The following is a 10050-nucleotide window of genomic DNA, read 5'->3' as shown; positions in this document are numbered from 1 at the left end:
ACGGAAAGGAGGAGTACGGAAAATTGGGACATGTCCCGCTTTAGGGAAAAGAGATTGAGGAGGAGGAGTAACTTCAACTGTATTCTTGGGAGGAAAATGTACAGGATAAAGATCACGTTTAGATCGAGTTAAAACACCTGCAGTTGCATTAAGTTTAGTCAATGGACCAGGCAAGTTAGAATGAGCACGGATATACAGACCTGCAACAGGACCATCATGGGAACGAATAAGCTGTTGAAGCAAACGAAAAGAGGATGATAATTCAGGGTCATTAGTATGTCCTATGGTCGCAGTCTCCAGAAGAAATCATAAGCTAATGAGATATTTACTATCAGAAAACAAATTAAAAGATATAGAAGGCAAATGTTTAAAAGCCATAATGACAGCATACAGTTCAACACGTTGAGCTGAAGTCAAGGAAGTCTCTTTAATGAGGTTTGTTCCGTCGTCAATGATTACAGTAGCCACTCCTGAAGAAGAACCGTCCGTAAAAACCAAAGGTACATGACGAACAGGCTGTTGCCTAATTATAGAAGGAAAGATATGAGTTAAGTTTGCTGAATTGGATCAATTTATCAGCAGGGTAATGGTATTCCAAGGTACCTGAAAATCCTGCAAGAGCAAGACCCCATTCATTACTATGTTGAAAAAGCCAATTTTGTTGACTAACTGAATAAGGGATAATAATTTGAGAAGGTTCTATACTTATAGGTTGTAAGCATCTAGTTCTACCTTGCATTATTAAATTACTAATAAGTTCATAATAAGGGTTAATAATTTTAGAGGGTGTAGTTTTCATATGAATCTATTCAATAATTGCAACAGTTTGCCATAAGACGGCAGTAGGCACATGAGGAGTTGGACAAATTATTAAGAAAATTGGAAGGTGAGTATGAATTCTAGTTAATTGTGTAGAACTGATCTATTGACTATCTGTAAAGGCTGAAATCCTTCTGGAGTCACAGAGCGTGAAGAAGAAGGATCTGAGTCCCCTTTAAGAATATCAAACAAAGGCTGTAATGGAGCAGTAGTAAGTTTTAAGGAAGGCCTTAGCCAATTAATATCTCCAAGTAATTTTTGAAAATCATTTAATGTTTTTAAATTATCAACTCGAATTTGCAGTTTTTGAGGCCTAATAGTAGTGTTATCAATATATTTTCCCCAATATAAAAATGGAGATTGTCTTTGAATTTTTTTTGAGGCAATGACCAAGCCAAATGATTGTAAGGACTGTTGTAAAAATTGAAAAGCAGTCTCTAATAAAGAAATAGTATCAGTGGCTAAAAGTATATCATCCATATAATGTATGAGATATAACGATGGAAACCTTTTTCTCACAGGAGTCAAGGCCTGAGCCACATATTTTTGGCATAATGTAGGACTATTTGCCATGCCCTGAGGCAATACTTTCCATTGAAATCTCCTCATGGCTTCCTTAAAATTTAAGGAAGGCAAGCTAAGAGCAAAATGTTTTCTATCTTCAGGAAACAAAGGAATAGTGAAAAAACAATCTTTTAAATCTATAACTAAAAGATGATAATTGTGTGGTATGGCTGTTGAAGAGGGTAGGCCTGGTTGAAGAGCTCCCATTATTAGCATAGTTTTATGAACAGCTCTTAGATCCTGTAATAACCTATATTTTCCAGATTTTTTCTTGATAATAAAAATAGGAGTATTCCAAGAACTACTGGAAATTTCTAAATGCCCTAATTGTTCCAGTACTAATTGTTCTGCAGCTTCTAATTTCTCCTTTGTGAGGGGCCATTGGTCCACCCATACAGGGTCATCAGTCAGCCAAGTAAATTGGATCAGCAGTGAGTGGAGGAGAATCCAAGGCCCCTAAGAAAAACCCAAACCTTGTCTATCATTTTTTATTTTCACATCAAAGGATAGACAGTTCCTTGTTGATTTGTTCCCAGCCCTTTTGTGGGAAGAAATCCTTGATCCAACATCATATTAGAGACTTGAGAGTTTGGACTATAAAGTAATACTCCCATTTCTTTTACTATATCTCGGCCCCAGAGGTTTAAAGGCAGCCCAGGCAAAACATAAGGCTGGAAGTATCCTGAATGGCCCTCACTATCCTGCCATAATAAAAACTGACTACTTTGCATAGGAGAAGAACTTTGTCCTATTCCGTGAAGTTCTGTAATAGTAGGACTAATGGGCCAACGTTTAGGCCAGTGTATCTGCGTCATAACAGAGACGTCAGCTCCAGTGTCTAAGAAACCTGAAAAAACCTTTCCATTAATGGTTCATTTCATTTCTGGACGTTCTTTCCCTATCTCCTGAATCCAGTAGGCAGCATTAGATGATCCAAAAGCCTTTGTTTCTCTCTTTTGATGTCAAATTTGTCCATGAGGTACAAAGGGCAAAAGTAGCAATTGTGCAATTTTATCACCAGGAGAAATAGTTATTATATTTTTAATAGCTTGTGCCATGACTTTTATTTCTCCTTCGTAGTCAGAATCTGTGACTCCTGGCATAATAGTTAAATCTTTCATGGTGACACTACTTCTTCCCAATAATAGTCCCATCAAACCCTTGGGTAAAGGTCCACAGATGCCCGTAGAGAGGGCCTGAGGACCCATTTCAGGAGTTAATACATATCGGGCGGAGGTACTGAGCTCCAGTCCTGCGCTTCCTGGTGTTGCTCTGGAGAGCGAGGATATCATATGTTTTTGTTTTTGGTTAATGTCTGATTGATAATTTGAGGAGGATACACAGCCATTGCCCTTGTTATTTGTTGGGGCCGGGGAAGGCCCCGGGAGGAGTTCCCCGACAGTGGTGGCCCATCTTTGTAGGCCAGTGACCAACCACCTTGTGCCCAATGTTTTCCCCTATTGCATTTAGGGCATTAACCAGGGATTTTCTGACCATCTGGAGGTTTCTGAGTAGGGAAGGAGGACTAGGGTTAGAATTAAAAGATCTACATTCTCTAGCAGTATGACCTGCCTTTCCACATTTAAAACAAGTCTTTGTTTTCTTTTGATTGTTTTTAGACCCCACTTTAGTTAATGCTGCAGCCACAGCAGCACCCTGTATATAAGTAGGCCCAATGTCTGCACAAAGGCGAATATAGTCCTCCAATGTTCCCCGTTTTCTCCAAGGTCGAATCGCAGCCTGACGTGCATTATTAGCATTCTCAAAAGCAAGCTGCTTTACTACAGTTGTACCAGTGAGTCCGTCTACAATGAGTCTCCCCACCGCCTGTGACAACCTATCTACAGAATCAGCATATGGTTCATCAGGTCCCTAATTGTTGAAAGATCCTCAGTTTTGTGTGTAGAAGGTCATTTCCTCCAGGCTTGTAATGCCAAATGATTTATTTGAGGATGAGCAACAAAGGGATAAGTTAATTGATCTTGTGAAGAAAGATATTGTCCTTCCCCATCAGCATATGAGAATCAACTGGAATATTATGGGCAGCATTCTGTTCTGCTTGTTCAGCAGCCCGTTCATAAAAATGAAACTTCCATATTAAATAATCTCCAGCATTTAAACAAGCTCGTGCAACAGACTTCCAGTCGGCGGGGGGAAGAGCTTCTCCTGCCAACCATAGCAGTAGTAAAAGGAGCAGTGGGCCCATACTGAGCACAGGCAGATTTTCAATCTTTCAAAACTTTAAAAGGGAGAGCCTGATGCTCCCTAGTAGCTTGTTGAGGATTATTAGGATCAGGTCTTTCTATGACGGGACAACAGAAAATAGGATCTTCTCCTCGTTTTATTGCTCCTTGTACCGCGCGCTGCAAGGGACTGAGCATTTTTACAGATGTAGATTTTTGAGGAAGACAGTCCTTATTAACCTGCAGCTTTTTCACTGACTTATCTATCATAGCCATTAGAAAATCATCCTCAGGATATTTCTCTCTTTTATGTTTACAAGCCTCATCTGTTAAGTCAAAATGTTCCTATTCATCTAAAATATTTAAATTAATTAGCTCTTTCAGTTTAGGAAGTGGCGACACAGTAGCTGATAATACAGCCTCTCCTTCTGTCAGAGGCTTATGTTTTTCTGACTTTACATTCAAATCAACACTATCATGAGAAGAATCTAAACATATTTTTATCAGAGTCCACAAACTATATGTAACAACAGGAGTATGAGGAGGCCCTCGAGACTCATAATAATTTTTTAAATCTTCTCCAACTTTCTGCCAGATTTCTATGTCAACAGAGCCGCCATCAGGAAACCAGGGAGATACACCATGGATATGCTGTAAAAATTCAGTCAACCGTGAGGTAGAAACTTTATTACCCTGAGCTTTAAGCATCGAAAGTAAAACCTGAGCAAATAATTCACACTCCTTTGAGCCCTTTTGCCTCATCTTATTTTACTTCTGACTATTGCCTTATGCCTCTATTCGTTTCACTTTTACTGGTGGCCACACATATTTTGCATAAGGGTTGTCTTACCTGCACTTTCTTTTTCTTTTAATTGCCTTCACGCTTCCGGTCCCTGTTCGAGTGCCACTTGCCGCGGACCAGCCGGACAAAGAGGATCTCACCGCCCTGGGTCAGAAGGGAAGGGGTAAGGAACTGAAGTAGCACCGACGAATGGGGTCAGAAGGACCAAGACAACTGATGGTTGCAAGGCAAATTTTATTATGCTACAGTTGCTGATTATCTAGACTAGAAAAAGGAAGGCTGCCAGATGGTGGTTTACATTATCTACAGACTGTCTCGGCTCAAGGTTAACTTCCCTGGGAGGAAACCCATAAACCCAGAAGCATCAAAAATAACCTGCATGTGCAGGGGGGAGACAGCTTTGCTTGTCTCATTTTACATTCTTTCTGATCTCTGGGCCCTGGTGATTTATCTCCCATGGAATGGAACAAAGAGGGGAACAAGTAGGGACAGTCCCTTCGAGCAGCGGCCGCATGCCTGGCATGTCCTTACCTGCTCTCAAGGCTGACTGCTTCCCACACATATGTTGCCTTGTTTAAGCCTCAAGCCCTCGATCCTTTGTTGAAATACAATAATTTCATTCCTATGCTTTTCAATACCAAAAACTCAACCTCCAGGAGGGCTAAAGTCTAATTTGTACTCCAAACCAAGTAGCAGTGCACTTCACTACTACTGAGGCTGAATCCATAAAGACTTCAAGACCACGTCCAGAAGACAAGTTATTATATATAATACCCTGGAAGGTGTGAAACATAATTATCATATAATAGCTCGTCCTTCAGAGCTTTTTACCTATAACATGTTTTTTGATGGAAGTTATTTAATGTACTGGAGATAACTGTGAGTTACTGATCAAATATTTGAATACTTATACTTACCTGGGATTTCATTTCTGCTGAAAGAAAAAGGAAGAACAGGACTCACTGAAAAAAAAACCAAACTTTATAAATGAAAGTAAATATCTTATCACACACTATCACTTTTGGAAGCAGCATAGAGGGGCAGTCAACGGTGAAACATTGGTGAAATAGGTCAAAACTCTGGGCCAAAATCCATTACTATTATCATCAGTGACAGTACCACAACTGTGCCCTTCAGAATTAATAATCACTCCTAAGAATCTTCATTTGGCACCAGATGATGTGTTTAAGAGAAACACTCTGGGAGGTTTTGAATCAGACTTGGTTTTTTGTTTGCCAAGTTACAGGAGAATTTTTTTTTTTTTTTTTTCAGGAGAATTTTTAAAGTCGGGGGAAGGGAAGAAGGAAACGGACCAGGAAAAGAATTTAAGCCATCATCTATAAACCAACAAAGCACTGATAGTTCCAAACATTATGTCAGACACTAAAATGACTGATATAGGCTCCAGTGGTTTATAAAACCTATAAAAAGACTACACCAGCAAAGTCCCCATTTATCTGTAGAGTTCAGAAACTAAAACAAGGAATATTTTAGCTTAAAACCTTATCTCAAGAGAATCATATACACTTCACATGAATAAAAATACCTGAAACCAAACATTTTTAAAAGCTGCAATACCCAAAATATAAAGAAAAATATGAATTCAGAAGACTCAATCAATCCATGATAATCACAAAACGGCTGGGCAATCTCTATCTCCCTTCCACACTAACCATCCAACCCATGGAAGACCAAGGGAGATCAGACCTTCCAGACTTACCTTCCAGACCTTCCAGACACCTGGCTGCTGCAAAATTCTATGGAGACTCCTTGTGGAACAGCAGTTTCCCATCTCTTGTGTCTCTCCCTATCGTGATCATGATCATGCAGGAAGCAAGTCTGGCTGTGCTATTTCTTATCATTGTCTGTCACCCATCTGCAACATGGTATTGTACAGATAAGGAGAAAGTAGTTCCCTTTCCTCCAGAAGGTTGAGGCTCAGGTACAGGGTAATTCTCCTGTGCACACAGTCATTATTTAGGCCGACTCAGTGACTTCAACAGGCTTAATCATGTGATCAGGTTTGTTGCCAGCTGCGTAATGCTCCCACATCTATAGATAGAGCCGCTCTAGGTCCATTGTGTATTGTTTGGTGTTGAACAGAGGGCTAGATGTTCTCTGCTTCCAGACTTTGCCACGAATTTTCTTCAGGTATTCTAGATCAGTTCCCAGTTTCACAGCTATGTCTTCATATTCTTGTCTATTTTTAGCAATAAGCTCAAGACAGCCTAAACAAGTGAGCTGGGAAGCTGCAACTCGGGAAGCAAGAGTCTCTCCTGGCATAGTCACCATGGGTGTCCCTGACTAAAGGACATCCATCCCTGTGGTGTGTCCATTACACAGTGGAGTGTCCAAGCAGACATCAGCCAGCTGGCCTCTCCGAACATGTTCCTCTTTAGGAGCAACAGGTGAAAAAATGATACGGTTCTGGGGAAGGCCCATATTTTGTGCATACTGTTGAATATTAGGTTCTCCTACTGCTGGAAAACGCAACAGCCACAGTACACTATTGGGAACACGCTTCAGAATATTTGCCCACATCTGCAAAGTAGATGGGTCAATTTTATATAACTGATTGAAGTTACAGTACACGATGGCATCTTCCGGTAACCCGTACTGAGAACGTGTGGTTACAATAATGGTACGGGGAACCTCCTCTCCAGTGGCAGCCTTAATGTTGATCTGGGTAGTTGCCAGTCCATTGCTAAGACTGAATCCATTAATTGTTATCTGAATTTGTCCTCTGTTAATCATTTCAATAACTGCCTCTGCAGTACTATTCATAGGAATGACAGGCATATTAAGAGCTGTATTACTGCTGTCTGCACTGTCTCCTCCATCAGGACATTTCATCTTGACAATCTGCACATCTAGGAGACTATCAAGAAATGCTTTAAGGTCGATGCCATTCAGCACAATCCGATTGTCATAAATGTGCCCATTGGACTTAAAATCGATGACTGCTTTCTTCTTCAGGTGAGGGAACATATTGGCATGATCACCAATAAAGAAAGTATGGGGCATATAAGCCAGTTTCTCAGAATACTGCTCAGCAACTTCAGCAGGTGAAGTTTCCTGATCAGTGATGATATAATCCATGAAAAGCACGCCACTGGTCCCAGGGTAGCCCAGCCACATTGCCTGAATAGGAGCTGGCCTGAGAGCAAAGAGTTCATTTCGAGCACCCCTGGTATAACCATTCAGATTTACAAGGATGTGTATACCATCTTAATGGATGCGATCAGCTGCTTTCCCATTGCATGGAATCTGAGAAAGATCAATGAAATGATGGGCTTCTGCCATCACCTTCGCTCGGAAGTTTGTGCCGTCATCTGGGCTCAGGGCATAACAGAAGGCCTCAAATTTATCAGGATTGTGCATGCCTGGAATAGACTGCATAAGATGAGAAGTAGGATGATTCCCAAAGTCAGAACTCACGTATCCTACACGCAGTCGACCATCACTGAGCTTCAAGTCTTTTGGATGTTCGTACGGTGGTTTATGAAGGACACTGATCTCGTCCAAGCAGAGGTTCCCATGGCTCTCAGCAATAGCCTTCCTGAAGCCATGAGAAAGAGGATAGAGCATACTATGATGAGGCTGCACAGAAGGCAACCTATTCTTCTCCAGCTGGTCGGCCACAATGCTGACCAACTTCTTCATTCGCTCATCATAGTCTGTCCAATCACAGACAATCTGCAGGCAATGAGCCAAATCACAATAAGCGTCAGGAGAGTCAGGTTCAAGCTTCAGAGCAGTGCGATAAGAAGCAATTGCTTCTGGAATATTCCCTGAATCCTTGTGAATGGAAGCCAGATTGCTGTGGGCATCCGCAAGTGCAGGGTTAATCTGAATGGCCCGAGTATAACACTGCAAGGCTCCCTGAACATCCTGCATCTCCTTTAGAGTGTTTCCCATGTTACAGTAGGCATCAGCAAAGGTAGGACTGATTCGAACAGCCTCCTTATAATGCATCAGAGCTTCCTGCAGTTTTCCCTGCTGCTGCAATACACTTGCTAAATTTGAATGGGCAACAGCAAACTCTGGGAAGACTTCTAATGCTTTACGATACAAGCGAACTGCCTCTTCAATGTTTCCCTGGTCTCCTCTGATATTGGCTAAGTTATTCAGAGAGTCTGCATGGGTGGGGCACAGCCGCAGAGCTGTGTTATAACAATCTTCTGCTTCGGCAACACGGCCCTTCTCTTCCAGAGCGTTGGCTAGGTTGCTGTAAGCATCAGGGAAATGTGGTTGCAATTCAATAGCTCGCCTGTAGGTGTCTATTGCGAGATCCATCAGGCCTTGCTCATAGTATACACCAGCCAGGTTGGCACACACCACTGCATGATTTGGGCTCAAGCTTAGGGCACAAAGGTAAGCTGCCACAGCTCTGTCAAAAATCCGTGCCTCTTTCAAGACATTTCCTAAATTGATATAAGCATCCAGAAAATTGGGGTCAAGGGTGACAGCCTTTTCAAAGTGATGAATTGCAAGCCAAATCTCCCCTTGTGCATTGAAAACACAGCCAAGATTACTCCAAGCTACTGCAAAGTTCGGTTGCGTCTCCACTGCTTTCAAAAAACATGCCTTGGCTCCTTCCAAGCGACCCAGGGCTTTGAGCAGGTTCCCCAGGTCACTGAGAACACAGTACAAATCAGGATTGCACTGAAGAGCAGAGACGTAAGCTTGTACTGCCCCTTGCACGTCGCCTGCTGCTACCAAAGCGGCTGCCAGGTTAATATGACCATCGATGAAATCTGGTTTGAGATGCAATGCATGCCGGTAATGCTCCATTGCTTCCTGCAACTGCCCTCTTTCCTTGTACACATTCCCCAAATTCAAATAGGCTTCTGCCAGAAGAGGGTTCTGTTTAATTGCCAGAGTACTAAAGTGGGCAGATCTGTCCAGCCTTCGACACTGGAAGTGTAGAGATGAAAGTAATAAAAGTACTCCAGTATTGTCTGGCTCTTGTCTCCACAGCTGCATGCAGTGTCTCTCAGCTGCCTCAAAATCTCCTGCCTGATATTCTCGATGTGCCGACTCAGCTAACCCTTGGAAGGAAAGCATACGTTTCGTTGGTTCTGTGCTGTCGGCCACGTTGCCCACAGAAGACGCCATCTGGAGCTTCTGGAGAGAGCGAGAGAAGGGGGTAATTGAGTCCCGCTGCCGCCACTACTGGCAAGAATGTTTCTAGAGGTAGCAAATACGAGGGCAGCAGCCATACCACTGCTTTGGCAGGCTTAAGCGGCAGCAACAGTTACAGGCACCGAACCTTAGGAACTCTGGTTGGCCATCTACCTCTCACGCTCTTGAAATCTTAATTCTTAACCCTGCCCTCTTCCACCATTTTTCTCCTAATCAGGGAATAAAAATTACCTATACACTTGCCTTAGAAGAAATCAAAAGTCAGTAGTCCAAACACTTTTTAAATTTTTGTTTTCTGTCCAGTTGGAAAGGAAATACATGATTGACTTTACTTCATCATTCATATAGTCAATGTGGAAAACATTAGGGCCGTGAATTTCAATACAGTAAGATTAGAAAATTTTAAATTGGCCTTCCCAAACCACTAATAAGTAACCAATGTTGTATATAATGCTAAAATCTTAAGAGACTGAGTTTGATATTTTAAAAGTTCTGAAAGGATTAGCTAATTTCTCATCATATTTCTCATGCCTCAAA

General features: G+C 41.8%; 1 pseudogene; it reads right to left on the bottom strand.

Moving 5' to 3' along the window:
* Positions 1–6345: 6345 nt before the first annotated feature.
* LOC136120797 (UDP-N-acetylglucosamine--peptide N-acetylglucosaminyltransferase 110 kDa subunit pseudogene) lies at positions 6346–9486 on the bottom strand (annotated as a pseudogene).
* Positions 9487–10050: the final 564 nt, after the last annotated feature.

The sequence above is a fragment of the Phocoena phocoena genome, chromosome 3 (genome assembly GCF_963924675.1).
Source record: "Phocoena phocoena chromosome 3, mPhoPho1.1, whole genome shotgun sequence".
NCBI classification, from domain to species: Eukaryota; Metazoa; Chordata; class Mammalia; order Artiodactyla; family Phocoenidae; genus Phocoena; species Phocoena phocoena.
The sequence above is the reverse complement of the archived record's forward strand: the minus strand, read 5'-3'. Positions and strand labels throughout refer to the sequence as shown.